Consider the following 15,028-nt stretch of genomic DNA (forward strand, 5'->3'; position numbering starts at 1 on the left):
AGTGGGAGTTGAACAACAAGAATATATGGGCACAGGGAGGGGAACATCACACACTGAAGCTTGTCGGGAAGTTTGGGGCTAGGGAAGGGATAGCATTAGGAGAAATACCTAATGTAGATGACAGATTGACGGGTGCAGTAAACCACCATGGCACACGTTTACCTATGTAACACATCTGCACGTTCTGCACATGTATCCCACAACTTCGGTATAATAAAAAAAGAACTTTTAAGTGGTGTTGACAGCTCAAATAAAGTCAGAAAACACGAATCTTTCAATCAGCATGTATATGCAATTTTCTCCAAAAAGTCTAAATATATCAGGTCACAACTAAAAAATAAAATCAGAAAAATTATCTGAAATCATTAATGATATCGGCAAACTTTGATATCTTCTCTAGAATGAAAAGTGTAAAAAACAACAACAACAACAACTATAATAGCAGTAGGATGAATTTCCATTTCTGGTAACAGTAATGAGAGAATTTAGATTGATATACCCGATGTAGTAAGATATTTGAGATATAAAAACAGTAAAGACACTGGGCATGGTGGCTCATGCCTGTAATCCCAAAACTTTGGGAAGCTGAGGCAGGTGGATCACTTGAGGCCAGGAGTTCTAGAGGAGCCTGGCCAACATGTTGAAAACCCGACTCTACTAAAACTACAAAAATTAGCCAAGCATGGTGGCATGCGCCTGTAATCCCAGCTACTTGGGAGGCCAAGGCACGAGAATCGCTTGAACCCAAGAGGCAGAGGTTGCAGTGAGCGGAGATCAATTGCGTCATGTCACTGCACTCCAGCCTGGGCAACAGAGTAAAAACAAAACAAAACAAAACCAAAAACCAACTACAAACAAAAAACAGCAAAGAGCCTTTAATAAGTTGGTGAAGATTTGGCACATGAAAACTTAGGAGAAGATCAGAAATCGGAGAGGTGAGGTCACTTTTAAAAGCTCTTGGGCATATGACTATCAGGAAAAAAGATCTGAGAATCCAGCTTTGTATTTCAAGTAGCTGTCTGTGCTTCATAGAAAAGTCAAAGTCCTTGGCCCTCAGGTGGGGCTTTATGCTGGTGTCATGAAAGGTCATACTCTCCTTTAGGGGAGGAGTGAACCTGCCATTCCTCTCACTGATTTGCAGCCTTCTTGTCACAGAGGTGATTCAGGGAACATCAGGAGCTGTACTTTGTCTAAGACGATTCTGGTCTGATATCGCCCCCAGGTGCCTGGCAGAAGCAAACCAAAGTCTTCTCTGGAGGAAAACATTATCACATAGGTCTCAAGTTAACTCTTACGATCTTTAATTATAATGTAATTTTAAAAATACATTTCCAGCAAAGAGTCAAAGATATCCAAGCAACCAAGAAATTAAGACATCATGAATGAGAACTAGTAGGAACAGTAATAATAGAAACAAATTCAGTAACACTTGAGATATTATAATTATCAGAAATATATTATAAAACTACACTTAGGATGTTCAAAGGAATAAAAGCCAAGATTGACAATTTTATACAAGAATTAGAAACTATAAAAGTGATATAACAGTAGCAGAGAAATATTTGTGTCTTTATCTGTCAACACTATTTGGCCACACAGTTTAAAATTCTTCATTTTTACATTTTGTATTCTCTGTGTGTGTGTGTATGTGTGTGTGTGTGTGTGTTTGTGACACACTGAAAAAAAACCCCAAATCCCACACTGATAAACCTAACATATTTTCATTTATTTTATAATTCAATCAAACACATATTAGTTACATAAATGGCATGCCCACATGTGTTTGTGTGTGTACCCGAGTGTATGGTAAGCACCCAGGTGCATGCATTCACAAACTTCTTGGAAGCACGTGTGATTTCTGCCAGGTTCATTCGTATCGTCAACCATTCAGTACACAATTGGTAATGCAATGTCACAAGGCATCCAATGTGACCACAGAAAATTTACAAAGTTAACACCTGGTCATGGGGAAATGAAAATTAACCACAATTGGCAATTGTTTGCAATCTAAAGGGGTTAATTGTATTACCCAAGGTTAACTATCATTTAACAAATTGTCTAAACTGTCACAAGGTCAGATATTTATACTGAAAAGCAAATATTACTGGTGGACTTAGTACACTGACTTTAAAACTCTCTTAAGTCAGATTCTTTCTTGAGTATAGGTCTTGCTTGACAAGAAAAGTGGGGGCTGAGTAGTCATATTCATTAGAGGTCTGGAGGGAGAAGGAGGACTGAGAGGGAGGGAAAATTGGACAGAGAAAGGAGGAAAGGGGCATCAAAACGGAGCTCTGCCAACTTCACATTTGTTTGGCCTTACTAGATTACTCAGTAGTTGTAAAATCAAATGACTTTATCAATATAATGACCAGTTTTCATTTTAGAAGAGTAACACAGTATATTACTATTCTCATCCAAGTTGAATGAAAAATCCATAATAAGCCCTTCATTGTTTGTACCTAGTTTAGCCAACTTAGCTCATTAGAATCTGGTCTATTTGACAAGACAAAAAACTGGCCAGTTACATTTAACAACTGTTCATCTGTGCACTCTGTAATAACAGCGTCAGCAGATTTATTTTCCCCATATAAAGTAGAATTTCCAATTCACACCATGTACTCTGTGACTATTATGGACAGTATTTATTCAGAAGGAATGCTGTGCAAGTTTGGAAAAGCTGTCTCTAAGAGCAGAGGGAGAGGTCATTTGACAAAACAAGACACAAAACCTATACATGGGCAAAACATGAAGAGAACTAAAGTTTGTCATTCTTTTCAAGAAGAAGTTTGAAATCCTAGAACAGTGCAACAACAGCAATATCAGACAACCCTTCCTCTCCCTCGTCTTCTCTCAAGCTCTGTAAAATCAGAATGCCTCCATTCACTTAGCAAATATCAGCTTTTCTTTTTCTTTTGAAGGAGGGGAACCTGCTTGGAATTAATAAGACAACACTAAAAAATAACTTCTATTAATTCTTCTCTTTCTGAAAACTGCCTATTTTTTCTCAGTTGCTTTTTAACAAGTAGAATATCTTCTAAAGGCTCCTTATGCAGTTTTAGGCCACCTTTAAGAGCACCTTTCCTCTCCTTTTTCCTTCTTTTTTTGTTTCTCAAATTGGGAAGTGACTTAGTACCATGCAGGGGAAACTGAACTCCATCTCACAATAATATACTTTCATCCAATGGGATAATAGACATAGTAACACCCAGTCTGTGTTGTAACATAAAACTACTGAGATTGTAACTCAGTAAACTCATAGTGCATAGAGAAGAATACAGGAAAAAACAAATAAGGATAAAGTCGAAACTGAAGTTACAGACCTGCAATGTAAATTTCAAAACTAAGCTAAAATCCTTTTTCTGCTGCACAAAATGTAAAATACCAACTATCTTAAGAAAGATAAGCAAGTTACAACAGTGAAAAATCTCTACTATCACCTTTTCATTCACACCGATAAAAAGAAAAATTCAACATTAACCATCCCAGAAAAGCGATGCACCTTAAAAACCAATCTTTTCACTTACCCTACAGCATGCACACCATTTCTTAAATCCTTTTAATTCCAGTACATCCAGAACATACATGAATTCTTAGCATATTCATTTAAAGAACAAACTTGAACCAAATTGTTAATTACAACAGAGATCATAACAGAACTCCCTGAACTTCTAGGGAGAGCTATGAGTATGAAATCCAGCCTCTAGATCCTGGTGTATACTGTGTCTATCTTTAACTTGAAAATGATTTGGTTTCACATTCCATTGAAGTCCCACTGGCAGATGCCTTTGGTAAGCTCGCCAATGGCAGGCTTTCACGCGCCTTCCCTTCCCCCTCCCTCTGACTGAGCTTCCGCTGTTACCTCTAATGCTGATTTACTCAGCTGTCTTTTTACCTGTCTCTGCGTGGGTAAAAGGAGATGCTTTCATTGATGGATATTACGGAAACACTTGGAAGCTGAACATCAGCCCGAGGACTCACTGTGCTTCCCCTGCCATCCCCTCCCCCTACTCACTGCCAGAAACCAACTGACTTCCAAACTTGGCTGCCTGAAAAAGAATGTTCTCTGATTGGCATTCCTGGAAGCAGAAAGCAAGGCAGCTCAAGTTTTGTACTGTTACTCAGCATGAACAACTTCCCAGGTACACAAAATACAAATCAGTTTTTTTTTTTTTTTTCTTAACTTTGAGGAGAACCCAAAAAATATTCTAGGGTATTAAAAATATTTTTATTGTAGGACTGCATTTAAGTTTTAATATCCACATATAATTTTACAGAGAATGGCTATGACTGTAGTAAGAAAGGGAAATGGCAAATTTTTTGTTAAAAGTTGAATGAGTCTTAGTAAATGAGTTGGGATCCGTTAAGAGGAAGAAATCATCGTGCCACCTGCTTGCCAGTGTTTTGGAGGGCAACTGTTCAATCTGTACATTTTCTGTTAGAGAAAAACTTGCTGTAAGAATTGTGGAAAAACTGATTTCAATGGGAGAGGGTGCAAAACCGCTTCTACCTTCCTATTGAAACTTCTTTTTCAGGACTGTCTTGCAAAACTTGAGTGCGGAATGGAAAAGGAAATGAGTGTGTGTGTGTGTGTATGTGTGTGTGTGTGTGTGTTATACACGTGTATATCTGAAAGAAGAGAAATTGAGTGAATGGAAACAAGGAAAAAGATACATTTCATCAAATAGAGTCTGACACGAATTAACAATAATGGGTCCCTTTAAATCACCATTAATTAACTTGTGTTTAATATTTATTAATATTTAGTGGTAACTGGGGCCAAAAGATCTCCTGCCTCTGAAAATAACTAACCACTTTATGTTCAAAACATGCAATTCTACAGACCACACAACTTCTTCAAAAGCCTAATGAAGGCTTTATAATTTTGGTAATTGGACACATCTCAACCCTAGGCATTTCGGGGTTTCCAAATTTCAGCTAGCTGTGGCTGCCAACTCTAGGCAACTGTCAGCTGGCTGGGCTCAGGGTGGTGGTGTGGCTGCAGCTGCTCCTTGGAACTTATGTGGACATCTCAAAAATATTCAATGGCAAAACGGTGATGCCAGAAAGCAAGCTTTCTGTTTTTGTTTGTTTGCTGATGGTTTTGAATCTTCTATTTTAGGTTATATTTTACCATATCTAGGGCAATACCATTTTGAGAAATGACGAGGGAAAACTTGATGAATTGGCATCATATTACTAGCCTATTTCAGTGATATTTTCATGCCCCATACAGATTGGTGGCCAACCAGCTTTTAGCCTTTTAGCCTGACTTTGTTACTAGATGTCTTTTAAAAAGATCAAAAGATAGAAACCGAGGAGTAAGAAACTTTCCTTAATTTTGTCCCCAAAGTTGACAGTTTCTTAGGGAAACTGCAGGCTCTATGTAATGCTGACAGACAGGCATTCTGATGACTTCACAAATAAATGGAAAGAAATAACCCAATAGTCCAGAAAGTACACATTTCTGTCCCTGTGTTTCTTTATCCTTCTGTCAAAAACACGCCTTCTCAAGGCTAACAGATGGTGTCAAAACACAAACGAACTAAGAAGGGTGGACAGAGGTGCGGCCATCGATGGTTCACATTCAGCTGCTCTGTTCACCTTTGTTGTATCTCAGAGTGAGCACTAGCACAAACTGATACTCAAAAAATGGTTGCTGAAACTGAGGAACTGCTCATGTACAAATGTACATCTTAACCTATGGAAAACGGTTATTTGTTGGCCCACATCTTAGATAAATATGTTTTGTATTTGTCTTGGGAAAAATATGCTTCTTTTCAAGCAATTAACCAAAATATTATATAGAATGTATAGTATGTACCAAGTACCTTTACTGAAGCCAAAAAAACATTATACATCTTATGTATATATGTATGCATGTGTGTGCTTCTAAATATTAACATGGCAAATATTTGTTAAGAGCACTTCTACCAATCTTGGTGGCTTATAAGAAAAATAGAGAAAAAAATGAAATGTTTAGGTTTGCTAATATTTCCCAGTAATGAGTAAACTATAACAATTTTCCTTATTGAACTGTTACTGGCCACTCCTTATAGTGCAACATTCATCAATCAAATATCTCCTAAGATTCCCAACTTTATCTCTGCTGCTGTTTCCAGAAATCTCAGAACACTCTGCAACAGGAATAGGAGCATTAGTCCAGATGCAAGTGTGAGTGAGCACAATCAATTTTTTCCTTCCTTTTTCCCCCAACCTTCACAAGGCCATTGATAAGATTTATAATGGCTAGAACTCAGTCTTTATCGTGAGTAAATGTTTTTCTCTTTCATAAGCACTAACATGAGAGTCAGGATTAGATCAGAAAAACAGCTTCTAGGGCTTGCTTCCAAAGAAAACTGGGCATGTAACAGGCAAATCAGATACCCTTGATTTATCATGAACAAGAAGTTAATCTCTCCTCCATTCTCCAGAAATAGATTCTATTAGCACAGTTCTGTGGATGGCAAATGCTGGTAGCAGGCTCCTTGCAGGGGTGACCAAGGTGTTCAAACACAGGTCTTAGCTGATCTGTGAGACATCCATGTGTATGAAGAACATGGTCACTGAAAAGCAAATGACCTCTGTTATTTTTTTCCTCCGTAATAAATATCCTTAAGAGACTAGGACAGGCAATATTCTCATGGCCATAGTTTTATAGCTGATATTTTTGTCATATCACTTATTTTTAAAAGCATATACTTTTTATGCAAAAATAATTTGGAGTATAATTGTGATTTTTGTTAAAAGAGAAAACATCAGTACATCCAAGTCATTTAAAAGTAATTAAAATAGACACTGTCCAAGAAAAAGTAGAAAAACTATACATAAACTGCATTAGAAAACGGGGGCTCTACAAACAAATATGGAAGATTCAAAGCAGCAGCATGCTATTTATTATCTTATTAAATGCCAATCAACTTAAAAATACACCCAGCAATCTCTCTTATGGGTATATACCCAAAGGAAATACACCAACTCCTAAAGGTATCTGCACTTCCATGCTCATCGCAGCATTATTCACAATAACCAAGATGTGGGAACAACCAAAGTGTTCATTGACAGAGAAAAGAAACTGTGATACACACATGCAGAATCTTATCCAGCCCCCCAAAAAGAGATCCTGCCATTTGCCATAACATGGATAAACTTGGGGGACATTATGCCAAGTGAAATAAGCCAAGCATAGAAAGACAAATCCTGCATGATCTCACTTATATGTGTAATCTTTTAAAAACATCAAATATATAGAAATAGAGTAAAGCAATATTTACCAGGAGCAGGCAGAAATGGGAAGATATAGATCAAAAGGTACAAAAAGAGAGTTATATAGTATGAATAAGTGTAGCGATTTAGCATACAGTATGCTAAGGCGCAATCTCGGCTCACTGCAAGCTCCGCCTCCTGGGTTCACATCATTCTCCTGCCTCAGCCTCCTGGGTAGCTGGAACTACAGGCACCTGCCACCATGCCCGGCTAATTTTTTGTATTTTTTAGTGGAGACGGGGTTTCACCGTGTTAGCCAGGATGGTCTTGATCTCCTGACCTCGTGATCCACCCGCGTTGGCCTCCCAAAGTGGATTATTAGGTACTCTTAACACACACACATGTGCGCATACACACGCATGAAAGTAACTATAGGAAACAACGGAATATTAATTTGTTTAACTGTAGTAATCACCTCACTATATATATCAAAATGAGTATATCAAAACATCATGTATACCTTACACACATACATTTTAAAAACAAAGAAAACCACAGCAGCATGCTATATATAATCCTATTAAATGCCAATAAACTTAAACATTGGTTGAAATGGACACCTGTTATATATGCCTATCACATGAAAATAACTGTAATCATGCAAAGGCCTGTATGTACAAATATACTAATTACAAAAGATACTTAGTATTATATATATAGTTAGTAGAGTATTATAAATATAATTCATATAGTATTAATATAAAATATAATGAGTATATTTGATAGCAAATAATGGGGAACAATGATAGGTTTTTTGTTGTTTTTTTTTTTTTTTGAGACGGAGTCTCGCTTTGTCACCCAGGCTGGAGTGCAGTGGTGTGATCTCGGCTCACTGTAAACTCTGCCTCCTGGGTTCACACCATTCTCCTGCCTCAGCCTCCTGAGTAGCTGGGACTAGAGGTGCCCGCCACCTCGCCCGGCTAATTTTTCGTATTTTTAGTAGAGATGGGGTTTCACCGTGTTAGCCAGGATGGTCTCCACCTCCTGATCTTGTGATCCACCTGCCTCGGCCTCCCAAAGTGCTGGGATTACAGGCCTGAGGCACTGAGCCCGACCTAACAATGATAGTTTTGATAAAAAACAGAATGGTATAGGCTAATGCTTACTTAGGTTAAAAATCAGCTTGTATGTGTACGTGCACCATGATTTCAACTCTATTAGAACACCTGTAGGCACCGGAGAGGAACATAAAGTCTGAAAAATTCCTATCAAAATGATTGTGGATCCTTTATGAAAAATCTTAATTCACTTTTTGTAAATTTTCTGTAATGACATTATTTTACCTTCATAATCTACACACACACACACACACACACACACACACACACACTATAATATTCAAGTAGAAATAATTGCAGCATTTTCTCATTCCTCACCCTCTTCCTCATCTTTGAAGAGGCATTTCTAGTTCTCTGGATCTTCATTGCAGGAGCTTATGGGGGAGAGGAGCATAAGGGGATGAAGGTGCTCTTTAATGTCTAAAGAGACACAGAAGAAGATTAATGGGACTTATGTTGGTTTTAAGAAAGGGAAAGGAGGGAAATACCCAAGAAAAAGAACACTCTTAAGACAGTGAGAATGAGAGAAGAGCAGGCAGGAAACAGAATCTGGCACACTATAGGTAGGGGTTGGGGGCAGACTGTAAGTCGGGTTGGGGAGTAGCTACTTCAATGAGGCAGACTTTGAGGAGATCAAGATCTCAAAAAGAGGTTTAGGATATTTGACCCTAGGATATCTGTCTGAGTGTTTTGTGATTTCTTCTCATAAAACATTTGAGAGGTTTTACTTTTAAGATATGGTAGTACCAAGCTTGTGTGTCTTTGGGACACTTCATGATATAGACATGAATCTTAAATCTATAGATATATTTGGTTAAACATTTTTGAAAAGTTGGTGCCAATTGTTGGGTTGTGGTGGTTGTTACAACTGGTTTTCTTCAATAGGGTAAGAAATCAGTTTTACTCTTGTCTATACAAACTTTCTGGATCATTTTCTTCTACTTGCATTTCCTTTCCTGTGTCTCTCTCAGTTCCCATGATGGGTATCTATTACAGTCTCTTGGACTGACTGCTGAATGTAAAGTGGCCAGCCATTCTGTTTTGTCCGAGCCTGAGGGATTTCCTGGGATACAGGATTTTCAGCCCTGAAACTAGGATAGTCCCAGACAAACCAGAGTTGGTCATCCTATATATGTGATCTGGAAGTTTTAAAGTTATAAGTATGCTTTTGATAAAGATTAGCCTTTTTATTAATTAGAAAGTGTTTGGCCCAAGTAGACCAAAACTCTGAAAATAAAAATTTCATTTGGTCTTTATCCCTTGTTAGCTGCACAACCTGGGAGAGGTCCACCACCAAGGGTCACTATTTCTTCATCCCTACAATGAAATAATAATACTTCAAAGAGTTGTTGTCAACTTCAAATGAGATATGCATATAAGTTCAGAATACATAAAATGTGTAAATCTATCCTTTATAGCAAATATATTTTATATAAACTTTGTATTAGATTACATATATTTTTCAAAGCAGATTTTAATTACTTTATATTGAGAAATAATGGAAGCATAAAGAACAGGCACAGCATTTCACACTATGTGGAGTGCAGAGGAGAACAAAGAGAATGAGACAGACTGACTGACTAAGGACGTACATTTTTTCAGGAGTGTCTGTTTTAGCATTTGATTTTCTCCTAGATTAAACTCACTAAGTTAAGGATGTTTTGTCTTTAAGTGGTTATAAAGCCCCAGTAACAACCAATAAAACATGCTTGCAAAACATATGGGTTATCTTCAGTATAAAAGAAATAAAGATTTTTAGCCTGTGCAATATAGTGAGACCCCATCTCTACCAAAAAAAAAAAAAAAAAAAAAAAAAATTTGGCCAGGCATGACCCTCCCAAGTAGGGAATCTGAGATGGAAGGATCACTTGAGCCCAGGAGTTTGAAGCTGCAGGGAGCTGTGATTACACCACTCCAGGTGTCTGGGTGTCACTCCAGGTCTAGGTGACAGAGAAAGACCTTGTCTCCAAAAAGTAAAAAATTAAAATAAAAACTAAAGATTTTGTTGTATTTTTTTTTCTATACCTTGGGGTGGGGATACTTTTCCTTTGTGGAACCAAAGGCAGCTCTAATTGGAGCACAATCATAAATATATCCAACACTCAGTGAAACCAGAATGTTCAACTTCATCCCAGGGACAGAGGACCACCTCTATTGGGTTACTTATTTGAACTCTGCCAGCATATACTGTATGTGATACTGCTTAAGAAGTGAGGGTAAAATTTGGTTTTGGAGCAAAATGAAAATATACTTAATGTCATCATTTAAAACATGCAAATTTTCATAATCAAATGTCTAATCCATATTTGAAATCCAAGCGAAAACTGGTTCTAATTCAAGTTTTTTAAAAGATCTATCCAGGGTTAGAAATAGGACAATTCTGAACATGACAGGTGATAACCAAACTGGATGGAGTTTGGTAGTTTGAGTCAGCATATTCATTTGTGTTCTGGAGGCTGGAAAGTCCAAGACGGGTGGCTGCATCTGGTGAGGAACTCATGCTGCTTCGTAACAGGGTGGGAAGGTGAGAGGGGAATGTGGACCCACCCACACACATACACACACACACACACACACACATAAACCAATAGGAGAGGCAGCTTTACTTTGTAACAACCTCGAAGTAACTAAGAATTCACTCCCATAAGAAAGGCATTGCTCCCTCTTAATGACCTAATAATCTACCCTTGGAGGCCCCATGTCCCAACACCACCACATTGGTAACCAAGCCTCAACATGAGTTTTGGTGGGGACAAATCATATTCGAACCACAGCAATTTGGGAATGGTTTTTCTCCAAATAAGTATACTACTATCAGTGTTTTTCAAACTTGCTGTTGTTTTCCATGGAACCTTTTCTTCAAAGGAAATAGTTCACTGAAACATTACAATGACAAGGCATAGCTCCTTTAGCAGTAACAGGTGTAAAGCCTGTGGCCCCATTTATTCAGCCCCCTCCTCCACGAGACAATCCCTGTGGGGACTCCAGGAGCCCTCCATGAACCTGGGAAGCACTGCTTGAAAACCACAGAGCTCTAGTATTCATGGCATTCATATTCTTTACAAACAATTAGCTTTTTCATATTAATAAAAATTCATGTACATATTCTTAAAAACCACACATAAAACTGTAGAGCTTAAAAGAATTTCCTATCCACTTCTCTATACCTTTGAAGTCCAGAGGCAACCATCTTCATCTAACTGTTCATTATGATGATAATTCCATATTCCCACATAATACTCATATACGTACTTTCTGATTTTCATATGTTGATATTATCTGTTGGCCTCCTACTATGAGAGATAAGGATTCTATATAGGATATTATACATAATACTTCCTCCAGTGTGTGTTTGTCCTCTCTTCCTATCTCTCTGTCTTCTTTCCTGCCTCCCTGTCACATTTTCTCATTCTCATACCACACACATGAGCACACATATGCTTCCCTTAGCTTAATCTTCCCAATTTAACCACACAACAATCTTAGATAAAGCACTAATTAGTGTTTACATTATTTTAACTTGTATATATCATCCACATGTAAGCCACATGGGAATTTATGATTATATTTCTTTTACACATTTTTCTTTTTCTTCTTTTTCCTGACATTAGTTGTGTCATATTTTGTTTTCTTAATTTTTCATCTGCCCATCTTATATTTTCTCAAATTCTCCAATAGAAATGCAACACTCCTCTTAATACAGTCAAATATGTTAGTTATTTTTTTCTTTTTTTTTTTTTAAGTACCCTCATGCTTTTTGTGGCAAGATTCTACTGAGCTGTCACCCTAGGACCGCTCTTTGCCTCTCTGTAGTTTGGGTCCCGTTCCCTGAGTTCTTTGTTTTTCTTTCTTGATGGACTCCTTCACGGGTGGGTGGGTGAGCATGCAGGAGCTTCCTGAGAAAGATGTTTGGGACAAATACATTTTTGGAGAACTTAGGTGTTTGAAAATATTTCTTTATTCTCTTCTTACATTAATTGTTTCTTTGACTTTATACATAATTCATTGTTTAGAAATACTTTTTCCTCAGAAATTTCAAGGGATTTCTTTACCATCTTTTAGCTTCCAGTGTTATTAAGAAGTTATTTTGTTCCCCGATTCATTTTGTTTGATTTTCTTTCTTTGTTCCTTTTGTTGCTTGTTCATTTCTTCCTTCTCCTCTTCCCTCCCTCTTTCTTCTCTCTGAAAACACTTATGATTTCTTTTTTATCCCTAGTGTTCTATTGTCTCTTAACAGTATATTTGGTGTGATATACACGAGTTCCCCCAGTTGATTGTGTTTGAAATTCAGGGACTTTTACTCATTCATTCAGTTCCAGGAAATTTTGTTATGTACTTTTAGCAATTTCTGACCTCTATTTCTTCTGTTCTTTCATTCTGAAACTAACTTTTAGACTCAAACTCTAACGTTATTTTCTATTTATCTTCTTTTTGTCATCTATCTCTACAAGAGTCTCTCATCTTTGTTCTGTTGATTATATTATTTCACCTAACATTTTTAATTTTTAAGAATTTAATTTTCTCTAATTTCTCCTTTTTCATAGCACCATGTTTAGTTTCATGAACACCATTTCTATTCTACTATCTATATAATACACATTTCAGCTTTTTAAAGCTACATGTAACAGCTTTCTGTTCTCTCCAGAGTCTTTGTTTCCTTCAACTTCCTGTTGGTTAGTTTGCTTTGGTCTCTTTTTGTTGGAGACTTTCCTCCGTATCTGGTATTCTTTAGCTGTCTGCTCAAGCAACGGATTATGGGCTTCAGGACATTACCATAAAACCATTAGACAAAACTGAGTTGTTTCACTGAAATGCCCTCAAGAATAGCAAGATTTCTTCCCCCTTGGGTAGAAGGTGCCCCCTCCAATGTTCCACCTGGGAACTACAGCCTGGTTGCCAGTGTCCTGGGAGCTGAGCCACCTAAGAAGGCTTGAAGGAAAAGGAGAGTTTGTTACTACTTGGCATGCAGATTTCTAGTCTCCTAGATTTCTATATTGTATCTCAATCTCTCCTGCCACTGTCCCCAGTAATGTTAAGCTTGTAGCCTCTATAGTTAAGTTACTCGAGAGAATAATACCCCACCATCTCTCTTACAGGGTGAAAGAGGGGTAGTTGTCAGGCTGCAAAGAGTTGAGAAGGGGATTTGGGAGTCCAGTTCTTGTTAAGAATTTCAAACAGTCCTGTTTTCAACCTCAAGTCTGTCCCTTAGCGTCAGCAATCCTTTTTGCCTCCAGTCTTTGAGGCTTTCCAGGGTTCTCAATGGAGTTCCCATTTGTTTCTTTTGGGCATCTCCCCTGCAGACACCTGGGTTTCTACATCTCTGTTTAGCTAAAACACATACCACTTATTCATTCCATTTCCATTAAAAAGAAAAGTCAATAGGTCTCTGCCGTTGTGTTCTCTCCTGTTTTCTTTAGAAAGTGAGTTTCTTTTTCTTTTCTTTTTTTTAGTTGTCATTATAGGAGTTCCTTTGAGAGGCAGAGGGTAGACTTAAGCAAGTGTCCCATCCACCATTTTAATTGCAATTCTCTGCCTTCACTCTTTAGCCACTGCCTTATAAAGGGAACACATTCTCAAACATCTCTCCAAAATGATCCCACCAAATTCAGCAGTTGTGTGTTTGGGGGTGGGGGCCAATGGGGGCAACACAATATTTCATTTTTCTCCACAAGTATACCCAATGCTAAAATGAAAAGCTAAATCCCCGCAAGGCATGTAATTATTCCTATCAGACATAGTGAAGTACAACATTCAATTAGGATAAGGAGATCCTTTTATTCTGAAGTTACATGTTGTTCCCTATATTAAAACTTCCATCATTTATCTGTGGAATTAAATATCTGAACATATATAATTATAAATAATTCCTTCCTAGGCAAAACTATCTATCTTAAAAAGTGAAAAATACATTTCTTTTGTGATTGAAGTTCTCCCTAAACTATTAATTAAGTCATAACCTCGTCAAGACAAGTAAAATTACTTAACAGTCATTTTATATTTGCTTTCTGTTAGAAGACAATGTAAAATCTAATAGTGAACTAATTTCCCTTTCAGGTTGTCATGATGATTCGCATATGGACCACATTTGTGTATTTTGTTATTTGAGGTGAGGTTTGTCTTGAATCATTTTATATACTAGTTTTGCTCCTTATAATATGTCAATCTAGAGACATCAGTCTTCTAGAAATATTGTACCCTATTTGTTCAAGAGTATCCCATCAACATTGAAGCTACCTTTTACACTTAGAGAGATATACACATTCAATTATTTATCCAACTGCAAGAGTTGGCCCTGAGGAAAGAATCACAGGTTATTCTTGGCATCCTTTACTTTATTCCCACATTTGCACTTTCTATGCAGTCTGCTCATCTAGCTCCAAAATATTCTGTTGCCATCAGTACTGCCCGAAGACACAGTCAAGGGGGTTGAGAGGTTGTGGGGATGGGTTGCCCTGGGCCTCACACATTAGAGGGCCTTGATGCTGTCGTCTTCCTCTGCGTTCTATGTCATCCCCAAAGAGCTATGAGTTAGAAGAGAAACAAGTGTCCCTCTTCTAACCAAGCTCTGAGCATGTGAGACTCTGGAGCTTCCTGCTCAAAAGGCCTTGAGACTGCATCCTGGTCTGTCTTCCCAAGGTGAACCTGCCTCTAGTATATACACCTTAGATGCTTAAGGGTAGTTGAAGAGTAGTTGTTTTTGGGGATGT

General features: G+C 37.7%; 1 protein-coding gene across 19 annotated transcripts in view; it reads right to left on the reverse strand.

The window, feature by feature from the left end:
- Positions 1–15,028, reverse strand: part of DTNA (dystrobrevin alpha) — a 394,437-nt gene that overhangs the window by 285,359 nt on the left and 94,050 nt on the right. For 3 of the 19 annotated variants that reach the window (XM_037982389.2, XM_037982386.2, XM_037982396.2), the window contains exon 1: positions 3,525–3,732. The exons of 11 other annotated variants lie outside the window; for them this stretch is intronic. The gene's annotated coding sequence lies outside the window, so the exon portion shown is untranslated. Of the gene's footprint in view, positions 1–3,524; positions 3,763–15,028 lie in introns of those variants that run through there. 5 more of the 19 variants (XM_073006401.1, XM_037982394.2, XM_007974298.3 and 2 more) reach the window with 3 other exon arrangements.

Source organism: Chlorocebus sabaeus, chromosome 18 (genome assembly GCF_047675955.1).
Source record: "Chlorocebus sabaeus isolate Y175 chromosome 18, mChlSab1.0.hap1, whole genome shotgun sequence".
NCBI classification, from domain to species: domain Eukaryota; kingdom Metazoa; phylum Chordata; class Mammalia; order Primates; family Cercopithecidae; genus Chlorocebus; species Chlorocebus sabaeus.